This window comes from Physeter macrocephalus, chromosome 2, assembly GCF_002837175.3.
Source record: "Physeter macrocephalus isolate SW-GA chromosome 2, ASM283717v5, whole genome shotgun sequence".
Taxonomy (NCBI): domain Eukaryota; kingdom Metazoa; phylum Chordata; class Mammalia; order Artiodactyla; family Physeteridae; genus Physeter; species Physeter macrocephalus.
Genome location: NC_041215.1, coordinates 81,945,931 through 81,958,280, shown reverse-complemented (window position 1 = coordinate 81,958,280; position 12,350 = coordinate 81,945,931). Strand labels below are relative to the sequence as shown.

The 12,350-nt window shown below is 40.4% G+C and overlaps 1 long non-coding RNA gene across 1 annotated transcript in view; it reads left to right on the top strand.

Moving 5' to 3' along the window:
- LOC102991465 (uncharacterized) overlaps positions 1 to 12,350 on the top strand; it is a 316,878-nt gene extending 304,528 nt beyond the window's left edge. Inside the window, exons 5-6 of the long non-coding RNA XR_003676957.1 lie at positions 4,492 to 4,584; positions 11,894 to 12,350. This is a non-coding gene — a long non-coding RNA (uncharacterized lncRNA). The remainder of the gene's footprint in view (positions 1 to 4,491; positions 4,585 to 11,893) is intronic.

Here is a 12,350-nt window from a genome sequence, read left to right as displayed (position 1 = left end):
CCCCAATGTTCATTGCAGCTCTATTTACAATAGGCAGGACATGGAAGCAACCTAAGTGTCCATCAACAGATGAATGGATAAAGAAGATGTGGCACATATATACAATGGAATATTACTCAGCCATAAAAAGAAATGAAACTGAGTTATTTGTAATGAGGTGGATAGACCTGGAGTCTGTCATACAGAGTGAAGTAAGTCAGAAGGAAAAAAACAAATACCATATGCTAACACATATATATGGAATCTAAGAAAAAAAAAATGTCATGAAGAGATTAGTGGTAGGATGGGAATAAAACCCAGACCTACTAGAGCATGGACTTCAGGACATGGGGAGGGGGAAGGCTAAGCTGTGACGAAGTGAGAAAGTGGCAGGGACATATATGCACTACCAAATGTAAATTAGATAGCTAGTGGGAAGCTGCCACATAGCACAGGGAGATCACCTCTGTGCTTTGTGACCATGAGAGGGGTGGGATAGGGAGGGTGGGAGGGAGGGCGACGCAAGAGGGAAGAGATATGGGAACATATGTATATGTATAACTGATTCACTATGTTGTAAAGGAGAAACTAACACACTATTGTAAAACAGTTATACTCCAATAAAGATGTTAAAAAAAAATTATATATGTATAAGAAACACAAGTGTTTTGTTTGTTTGTTTGTTTGTTTTTTTCAGTACGCGGGCCTCTCACTGTTGTGGCCTCTCCCGTTGCGGAGCACAGGCTCCAGACGTGCAGGCTCAGTGGCCATGGCTCACGGGCCCAGCCGCTCCGCAGCATGTGGGGTCTTCCAGGACCGGGGCACGAGCCCATGGCCCCTGCATCGGCAGGCGGACTCTCAACCACTGCGCCACCAGGGAAGCCCACAAGTTTTAATAATAAAAAATTGGAAGCAACATAAAGGTCAATCAGTAGGAACTAGTTAAATAAAATTTGGTCCATCATTATAAAAGAAGACTGCAGCCAAAAATAATAAATAAAATGAAATAAAATAGAAAAGAGAAGGAATGTAAACTGATTTAGAATGATCTTTAAGATATCTTTAAGTGAAAAAAAGCAAGATGCAGAATGAATGTATAGTATACTATCTTATGAGTTTACACAAAGTAATTGTAGAAGAACATAGAAACTATTTTTTTGCATATGCATAGAACTCTTTGGAAGGGTGCACTAGAACATTGCTTTTATCCAAGAAGGTAAAATGAATGGGGCGGGGGAGGGTAATAGACCTAGAAAGATACTTTTCACATTGTACTCTTGTAACTCTTTAGGTTTTACCACGTGAATATATTACCAATTCAAAAATAAGAAAAGAAGGTTTATTTTAAAAGAAGATGTATATCATTTGCAAAAGATTACTATCCAAGGTACATGTAAAACCCTTACAAACTAGTAATAAAAATATAATAATCCAATAAAAAATAAGAAAATGATATGATAAAAGAAAACTGGTATTGCCAATAGACCTGTGAAAAGATAATTAAACTTACTAATAGCCATGGAGAAGAGAAATAAAACCAATACTCAGCCATTTTTTTTTAACCATTCAATTGGAAAAAAATTAAATGTCTGATAATATTGATATCATGTATTGACCAGTATGTGGGGTAAATGGTCCAATCACCTTCTGCTGGTGGGAATGTAAATCAGTATAGTCTCTTTCAGTCTTTTGGCAGAACCTAAGTAAAATAGAAATTGTGCATACGCTAGGCCCATATATTCTACTACTGAATATATTTCCTACAAAAACCATTGTATGTATGTACAAAGGGACATGCACAAGAATGTTTGTTGCAACATGGCAGAAAATAGTGAAAAACTGGAAAGAACCTAAATATTCATCAGTAGTGAATTGGAAATGTGATATATACATAATAGAAAGAGGCGAAATAGAGCTACATACCTCAACTTGGATAGATTGCCAAAAACCTAATGCTAAATAGCGGGGGAGAAAAGCAAGTTGCAGAAACTATAAAGAATGATGTCATTTATTTAAATAACAAAATACATATAGAGGGGCTTCCCTGGTGGTGCAGTGGTTGAGAATCTGCCTGCCAATGCAGGGGACACGGGTTCGAGCCCTGGTCTGGGAGGATCCCACATGCCGCGGAGCAACTAGGCCCGTGAGCCACAACTACTGAGCCTGCGCGTCTGGAGCCTGTGCTCCGCAACAAGAGAGGCCGCGATAGTGAGAGGCCCGCGCACCGCGATGAAGAGTGGCCCCCGCTTGCCACAACTAGAGAAAGCTCTCGCACAGAAACGAAGACCCAACACAGCAAAAATTAAAAAAAAAATTAATAAACTCCTACCCCCAACATCTTCTTTAAAAAAAAATACATATAGAAAGTAATACTGTATATTACTGTTGCATACGTAAGTGTATAAAGCATATATATTTTTAATAGATTGGAAAGATCCACACCCAACTCATGAAAGTGGCTTTCTTTCCCTTGGGTGTGGGTGTGGGAGGAGTGGACTGGTTGAAAGGGATGGAATTTGGAGTCTGAAACATATTATTTCTTTAAAAAAAACTTGGAGGAAAATATGACCAGATGTTAATAGTTGTTAACTCTGGGAAGTATGAGTGTGAGAGTTTAACTTTTCTGTGTTTTTTAAATTTCCCAAGAAAAGGGGTGGGGTGGGAGAAAACTTTGTCAGGGAAAAAGAATCATATAGATTTCCCTTTGAGCTTTGGAGGACCCCAGCAATGTGCACTTCCCTTTGTGAAAGGAAGAAAAACTGAGTGAATGCTTAACTTTCCCTGGAAAAAACTTTTGCTGATGACAGCTCGTTTCCCTTCTCCTGACTTTTCACCCCGTCCTACACCAAGGACAGAGCCAAGAGCACTCCGAGGAGAAAGGCAGCTACTTCTAATACGGGGAAGTTAAGGCTCAATCTGCCCACATGGAATAGTGTTTGTGAAGAATAAGTAATTTCCATGAACATGACTTGTAGGTTTTAAATTAAACTCAACCACTCTGTGTGTGTATTATTACTAGTATAAATAGTACTGGAAAACTTGCTGTATCATGGAGAATAAATAATATAAAGTGGCTTAAGATGTGGAACCAAAATCCCAAAGAGTATATGCATTTTAAATGACATTCTGAGAGAGTAAGCAATCCTCCCAAATTTTCCAAAAGAAAATATTGCCAAAGATTATTCAGAAATTGTTCAGAAAAGAAAACATTTCAGACAATGTGACATTGACAGATCAGTTAACATATTTGGTATAAAAGGCCTTCTATTTACATGGGCTCCTTCTACTGTACCCATGAATAAGGCTGACCTTGAACAGGGGGAAAATGACACCCCCAACTCTCGTGATACAATGTGGTTGGGGATTGAGCACAATTTGGGTGTTAGGGTAGAAAGGCCATTATCTGGGCCCACCGTTGACGCTATACTTGAGCCCAGGTGTGAGCAAGAAGAGCACAGAGCCTTCTTGGAAGAGGATATTTGAGGTCAGTGAGCATCAAATAGCACCTTTTCTTTTTTTTTTACATTTTGATAAAATAGTAGTAGCTTATTGCACCAGTTGGCAGCCACCATACTCTGCTGTTATCCCCTCGATGACAATGACAGAACTGTACATCCGTTCAGTATTCAGGAATGAGACTTGCTTGTTTTGACACCATTGTTTCTGTGAAAGAGAAAGGAACCAGACTGGAGAGGATAGTCATCAATTGGCAGAATCAGTTAAGAATAACAGCAGCCCCAGTGTGTGTCATTTGGGAGAGGTAAAACGTTGACTAGGCCCTGGAACTCATCAGGAAATGTTAGCCCAACTCTTCTTCCCTTAGCTCGGACAACATCTGGTCTCATTTCCATGCCTTCTATGTACCTAGTTGAAGGGAAGCTCACCCCCACCCACAAATCACTTAACCTCTTAGGATGCCTGATACTAAAAAAATAGTATGTTAGCAACCATAGGGATTCCTATTTGTAGAGATAAGTCTTTGCTTCTTACTTAAGCCTTGATTTATTGTCTTTGGTTGTTTGGGGTAGGGGATGGCTGATTTTTAACAAGAAGATAAACTTACAGCTGGAAATTCTTTTAAGCCATAAATACCACTAACTTGCCTGGTCCAGGGAAGTTCAAATAAAGACACTGGGATTCAGCAGCTCCTGAAATGTTTTCCTTCTTTTCCCATTGGCCAAGAGAAAGACATGTCCCACCATCAGCAGTGTAGGCGCCAGGGCCTGACCCAGGCCTGGATACTGAAACCATTCAGAGCTCCTCTTGCAAAGAAAGGAAGCAGAAGATGACAAATTGGTCTACACCATTAAACCTCCAAAGGGGGCGCATAACTTTACACAACAATCTCTGATGGTTTCCTTATCTGCTTTATTTAGTATAAACACTGTCCTTCTTGAGTCCTCCCTAATTCTCCTTCAGGCTCCAGGGATTAATTCTGTGTCATTAGCTGAATTCACCTCCTTTGTTCTGCTCCCTAACATTGTTTCTATCTTCCCTCTTTGTCTTATGCAGATCCTGGAAGATATCAACTCCTAGGGCTAGTGTGGCATATTATTCACCTTGGCATCTACCACTGCATGGAGCACAGCACCTGTCACCTAGTAGGTAAGCAATAAATGCTTGTCCATTGGCCAATTCTGTAGTCCCAGCGCTGTCTACACATTAAACAGCTGGGGGAGCTTTAAACAACAAATGAGAAATGCTGCCCTGGTGTCACCCCAGACCAACTGAATCCTGATCTCTGGGTGTGGAGCCCCAGCACTGGCACATTTGGAAAGCTCCACAGGTGATTCTGGTGCATGAAGAAAGTTGGCAACTACTGGGTTAAATAACCTTGCTTTACTTGGCTGTGTTCTGTTTGCTTCCAAGTTTGGAAGAAACCTGTTTGAATTCTTTCAAGGAACAAATATCCCAATCACTGAAAAGATACCAGTGCTATTTCATATGAGAGTAGAATAAGTTTTCTTATCTGTAAAATGGGGATAATAGTAACTACATCTTAAGATTGTTGTAAAAAGTATATGACCTGATTTATCTAAGACTCTTAAAATAGTATCTGGAGTATAAGTATTTGATAAATACAGTCCAATATGAAGAAGAGGATGATGTGTTTGTTGTTATTATTGTTGTTTTCTTCTTTGGTTAATGATTCCAGTTTCCTCCCAGACTAAGCTCCCAGAATAGTTTTTGACTACAGTCTGTCCTTTGCCCTGTCCATCTCTTCCCTTGTCAAGTCCTGTTCCTCGGATCCTGTGCTGTCTGGAACCTGCCCCTTTCTTTTCATTCCCATTGCCCCAGTGCTAATCCTTGCTCCCTTTCCTCTCTCTCCCGGATTATGGCTGTCAACTGGTCTCCTTGCCACTGATCTGTCTGTGTGTCAGTCATCCCTATATGGTTCTCAGATTGCCTTAAAGTCAAGCTGTGACTGCCAAGCTTAAAACTCAACCTATATCCTCATTTCTGTGAAAATTCAAACCCAAGGTGTATGACTTGGACAGTTTAATTACTTTCTCCAAGCCTCCCTTTCCTTATATTTAAATGGGGATCATCTAATAAACACTTTCTACTCAGTAGGGTTGTTGGTGAGAAAGAATATTCTAGAATAACATCTAGAACTCTACATGGCACATGATAAGGGCTTAGTAAATGTTAACTGTTATTATTATTATTGTTATTATTTAATAACATTAATATGTTATTACTGAAAGTTACCAGCAGCTGTTGCAGCCATCCTAGATGCTGGCCATATGGAAGTCCTTGCTGTTCCCAGACCACCCCCCTGGATCAGGTCTCTGTTCCCATTCACCTTTGGAATGCCTGTTACCCATCTCCAGGCATCTGAATCCTATCAGTCCTATAGGGCCATCTCCTAGAAGTACTTCCTCTTCTGACTTGGCATAAAAATCTCCTTTGAGGGCAGGGGTTCTCAAACTTTAGAAGACATCTTATTCACCTAAAGGGCTTGTTAAAATACTGATTCCTAGCCCTGAAGATCCTAATTCAGTAGGTCTAGGGTGGGACCCAAGGGTTCACATTTCTAACCAGTTCTGAAGTACTATGGACCTCGCTCATTCACACTTTAAGTAGCACTGTTTTAGGGCCCTGGACACCTTACAACTTCTATTGTAGTTATTTGAGTACAAATTTCTTTGCCAAGGAAACTCTAAGTTCTCAACAGAAGGGCCAACATCTACTTTCCCTTCTATCGGAGGAGGCAGGCCTTGGGCTGGGACTTGAAGGATGGGCGGCGTTGGGCGCCCTGCAACACGGAGCCCAGGACGGCATTGGAAGGTATAGGAAGTGGCTTGGTTGTGAGATGGTGAGTGGATGGGATATGAAGGCATAAGGGGAAATAAGCCTAGAGAGATGTGGCAGGTTGGATTTTGAGAGGTGGGTGTGGGGGGGAACCTTGAAAAGTGGGCAGAAGGCTGTACATTTGAGCTTCTAACCTGCAAAAGCCAAGGGCTGAACTGCATGGTGTCATGACAAGGGCCTCTCCCGTTACCAAGGCTGCGTGGGGCTCTGACTTACTCTTGGCATTCCCCACAAGGTGCACCTCTTAGAGGCACCATAGATGTTTGCTCTTCTAGCTCCCAAAGCCTGTCATTCTGCTAATGACTCTTGTCCGTGAAAACATGGACTGTGGCTCTGGAAGTGCCAACTGATCCTGTGTACTGGACAAAACCCAGGCCTTGAGGTCACTGTGACTGGTACCCCCTCCCACAAATTCTGGCTCATTCCTTCTCTGAACACCACTTGGGCTGGTTTGTTTGGAAGTTGCTTGACCAAGAAGCCAGAACCATCACTGCCTCTAGAAATTGGGATCTTTTCTCACTTTCAGCATAAGCTTGGTTTAAGGAGATAATCACGAGAGAGAGAGAGAGAGAGAGAGAGAGAAAGAAGGAAATGGCCACCTGGCGGCAACAGATCTGGGCTCAGTGAGAAGCCCTTGGTGCCATTCTGTGGGTTTTTTGCTCTGCCTGCCTCACAGAGTACTGATGAGGTTAAATAATTAATGTCTGTGAATGTACTTTGTAAGCTCTAAAGCACTGCAGGAATATAATTAATTATGTTTATAATTACAGGTAATGTAATTATAATTGTAATTAGTTTTGTGGGTGGAAGCAGAATAGATCTATCCCATGCCTGTTCTCTAGTAGGATATCCTTGGTGGATATCCTTGGTGAGATCATCAATTTGTATATTTGAGCTTGACTCACTCTCTCTGACTTTATTTTCAACATTGGGGATATATGTGAGACTTTGGCTCAAGGACTTCTGGCTGTGTTTTAGAAAATGGGAAAAAATGCATAGCGTGAAGCTGGGAGACCCAATACCTCAGTGGTAACATTCTTTGGCACTTATCTATCAGGTAGATAAAGTTAGGGCAATTTATTTATGAATTTACCTATATATAGAAATAATGCTTGCAGGGATCCTATGGCTAAACATAAAAAACCAGACACACACACATGTAATTTGTATAATTGATGTATGTTAATAATTACTCAAAGTGGCAGTTATTACCAGAAATCCACTAGAATCCAATACAATCTAAAATGATCATGCTATTGCTAAATTATGTCTGCTCTATATATCAAGCAATGCTTATTAACACTAAGCTGAAAAATGTAATATGTTATACTATTTTGTTTGTTCAGCAAAATGAATAAGCTTGATGGAAGTGCCAGCTAGTTTACTTCCTTCCATTAACATGCTTAATCTTAAAAAATGACAGTGTTTGGGCCCATGTTCTGGAGTGACAGCTGTATTTGTGTCCGAGAGAGATGTACCAAGGCTAGGAGTTCTCAGAATTCATCAGAGAAATCTGTACTGTTAAGATGTAAGACTACTAGAACCATTGTCTGTATTTTTTCCCATTTGAAAGATCAGTATAATGGCAATCTATGTAACAGGGAAAATGCTCCTGGGGTCTCCCTCCTTGAAACGGCAAGATTCTACCGGAGAAGCTAAATTGTATTTCTTTGGAGTCTTTGACCTTCTGCCTTTGTTCCTATGCACTGTTAATTGTTGTTAATTTCTAACACCTCATTAATTATTTCCATTAAAGATGTGAGAGAGGGAAATGCCCTTCACTCATGGGTGGTCACACAACTAAACCATTAATAATTTTAAAAATTGTGTTACTTTAAAAGTGAAAAGTGAATTTGATCCATTTGCATAAGAGTGATGTGTTTCTGATGGCTGGGCTGTGACACTCTGAAATCCTGCCACTGGCAATGTGGCTGGGGACACCCAGAAGAATACAGTCGTGGCTGAGGAAGAAGCTGAGTCTCCTTTTGCTTCCCTAATGACTGTAACATTTGGCCTGTAGAGTGTAATGTGCTTTTCAGAGAACTTCTTCTCTTTACAGCTTTTTCTTCCTTTGCAAAAAAAGCCTAGAGGTGGAACAGTTTCCTCCAATGTCACAGCCCAAGTCAGTCACACAATTAGTACTTTACGCAGAGTTCCACTCCCATTCGACCCACCAGATCATGCCGGGAGTTCAGCACTGGGGCTGTGACGACTTCCACTCCCACCTCAGGCTTTCACAGAGATGGAGCCAAGGCCATTTCACTGACATCGGGCTGCCAATCTTTGAAAAACTGCTGGGATCGACATTTAGTGTTGAGATTTTTATTTAGTGACTCTCTTGAAAGCTTAGGCAGAAGATCCTTCCCACAAGTTTTTAGGAGTGTTGAGAATTAAACATTATATTGGAAAAGAAGCATCAAATATGGTCTCTAGGTTTGATCAACCAGAGGAAAATTTTAGGGTGTGGACAAAAGATTTGGGAAAGTGGATGAAAAATTATTTTATGGGTGAAGATTTCAACAGTGAAGATCTACACAGCCAGATTCTATATCTAGAAGTAGATTCGTTGCAAGGATAATATTTTGAACTTAAGGGTGGATATAATTCTTCTAGTTGAACCCCTTGTTTTGCTAATAAGAAAATGGAGATCCAGAGAGGACCGGGAGACCCCTTAGGTATGAATGTAGGAAATATGAGAACTGGTTACTTAGGGGGCTTTTATGGCTTCCAATTTTGATTCTGCTTTTCATCTGGACTGTGACTTCAAGAGCAAGGGGTGACATCTCTCTTTCTCCTCTTCTTCCTCCCCCTCCCCTCCTCTTCTTGTTCTTCTGTGCTAGCATACTGGGGAGATCAGAGGGAACAACTTTCTACTTCCTGGAATAGACTGAAACTATACCAGGCAGCTTGGGGTATCAGATGACATCATGCACAAAAGGCCAGGTCAGAAATGTAAACAACAGGCTGGTTTTGAGAAACCATTTAACTTCAGGCCCCTCTTCCTTCTCATCTGTAAAACGAGGCACTTGTATTTCAAGTCTTAAGGCTTATCAGGCAGTTGGATTCTAAGGTCTAGATTCCCCTATAATTTCTTCCTGTTGTTTAAACAATGTCTTTGAATTGCTATACAGGATGGGAGGGGAGTTTGGGGGAGAATGGATACATGTATATGTATGGCTGAATTCCTTTGCTGTGTACCTGAAACTATCACAACGTTTTTAATTGGCTATACTCCAATATAAAATGAAAAGTTAGAAAAAAAAAAAAAACAAACCGAAGAGTAGTCTATGGTTGACCCAAAATTCCACATTTAATTTATTCCCTCTTCTGTGAATGAACATTTAAGTTGTCAGAAGTTGTTTTTTTTTTCTTTAGAAGTCATGCTGCAAGAAACATTGTTGTACAAATATCTTTACATATATGTGTAAAAATTTCTCCAGAGTTTCAATCTTACCAAATACTGCCAAATTCACCTCCAAAGTAACCATACTAATTTACCAACTTCACTCCCTCTACCTCCATCAATTGTGGGGGATCTTCCCTTTGGTTAGAGGTGAAGAGGAAGAGCCTAGCTTATATTCATGTTTGCTCCCTCTTCCTTCGCCTCTGCCCTAATAATGATGTCTTTATCCCCCCAAGGGGCTGTGCTTTTGAAATATGCAAGTCAGGAAGGAAATGCTTCTTCTGATTAATGCTGTTTCATCCCTTCCTTGAGCTAAAGAGCAAGAGACATGGTCAGCTGCGTGAATAGGGGAGGAAGAAGGTCAAAGGGGAAAAAAAGAAATGCAAAAAAAGATCAGATAATATTTTAAAATTTTTATCTTTCAACATATGCATTTTACAAATTACCTTTATTGAAAATTTTAAAAACTACATGAAATCTGAAGTGTCTGGGAAATCTAGTACTTAGGGCCATTGTTACCGTAACACTCATCATTTCTGTCTTGGATTATGGGATAGTATTTCATTATTTGCATGTGGGTCTTATATTTCCTATAGGAAGGGCAATGATCTGGAATTAGGTAGACCAGCTAGATATATGACCAGGCAGGAAAAAGAAAAGAGTGAATCTAAGAAACATTTTAAAGGGGAAGAGATTGAATGAAAGGAAGAGTGAGGAGGAGAAGCTCGTGATTTGGAGCCAAGGAAATGAGAATGCTTGTCCGTTTGAAAAGAAATGGGAGAGGAGTATAGCTTGAGACGACAGGTGGAAGTTGATGGATTTAAATCTGGATGCAGAGAGTGTGTTCATTCCCAGGAGAAAGTTCATCCCAAGAGATAATCCTTTTCTTTAAAACTGCAGCCAAGCTGGTATAGCACTTTTGCTGTGTTTCCATGTGATCCACAAGGATACCCTACTATTGTGCCGAATGTTGTTTTCCTGCCTACACCAGTCATCCTCCTTCAGCCTGCCAGACAGCAGCTTTCTGCTATTTGGTTCTTTCCATTCCCATCACAAGTCCTAGACATCTGAAATTTGCATGAGTGTGTATGAGCATGTGTGTGTATATGCAGATGCACACACACACACACACACACACACAACACACACACAAGTAAGTCCACAGACTGGAGACACTGGATTCATACTTTCCCCCAGAGGAAGGGCTAACTTCCTTCCATATCCTTAGAACAGGCTTCCTTGACTTTACCAGAGAGCATCCTTGAATGGGGGGCAGCCTTGCCACAGTCCTTTCATATATCTCTGGAAAGTGAATTACCCCAACCAGGTGAATATTCTACTGAAGGTTCCCACTTGGCAGTTGAATGCCTCCCAGCTCCACCTTCTTATTAACTCTTTGGTAATATTGCTATTCCTTGCCCCCTTTGAAGTTTTTCAAAAATAAATTATTCAGCAAATTTTATTCCATTTCCATCCTTTCACCTTCCACAACATCAAGGCCATAGATACCTCAATGCTGACTGTACCCTCAGTTCAGCCCAGCCAGAGGCAAACAAAACAAGGACATTTCTACCCAGTTTATTTGAAACACTATCTTAAACAGACTGCTCTGAGTCATCAGTGATGTCCTGTTTCTAGGACAAAGAATAATTGTTCTGACCTCATAGTTGCTCTTTTCAAGGACTCAGGTTTAAAGTTCTGAGGAGCTATTCAAACTCAATTATTTCTAGTTCCCCTCTCACTTTTTCCACTGACTTTAAATGTATGATGGAATGCCTATTCATAGTCATAGACCAATTCAAGCAGTATATACTTCCAAGATTATAGAACAAAGGTTCATTCATTCCTTTATTTGTGATTTCAACCAACATTTCTTGAGGACCCTGACATGCTAGGCACATACACTAGGTGCTGAAGGTCAAAGATATCCTGAGAGATACCTTCTGGAGTGGAATCCAACTGCAAGCAACTGGCTATAGCTAACTTGAAATAAACTTCCTATCTTTTGTGTTGTTGTTGTTTTCTCTACTTTTCTTTCTTTTGTCTTTTCTATATTTATTTATTTATTTATTTTTCATTCTTTATCTCTCTTGTTCTCTTTTTTCATTTTCTCTATTTTTCTGTTTCACTGTCTCATTCTGCCATGTTATTTTCAGAAGTCCGATCTTGTCTTCTTCTCCCCCACTTCTTTCACAGTACCAATATTCATCAGTGGACGAAGGACAAACCACCAATTGTCATTTGGCAATCTTAGGCATCCGAGATTATACCAAAAGCATGAAAAAATCTGTGTAAACCACTGAATGAGTGGATAAAGTTATTGGAAAAAAGATAAAGGTGTTAAGACTTGGAAAGAAGGACCACATTTTCTGAACAAAAAGTCAGCTCCTGGATTAATCAGGATTGTCTGGGTTTTACTGTGGTAATAAACAGCCTCCAAATGTTGGTAGCTTAATCCAAAAAACGTTTATTTCTTGCTGATGTACAACGTGGGCCTGTGGAGGACTTGGCTCCAACCAAGTCATTTAGGAATCTAGGGTACTGGGCCCTCTGTCATCTTAACACATACTTCCAAGCTCACCTCTACAAAGGAGGAGAGAACTGGAGGGTCTTCTGACAATAAAATACTTTGGCCTGGAAGTGACACACAGTA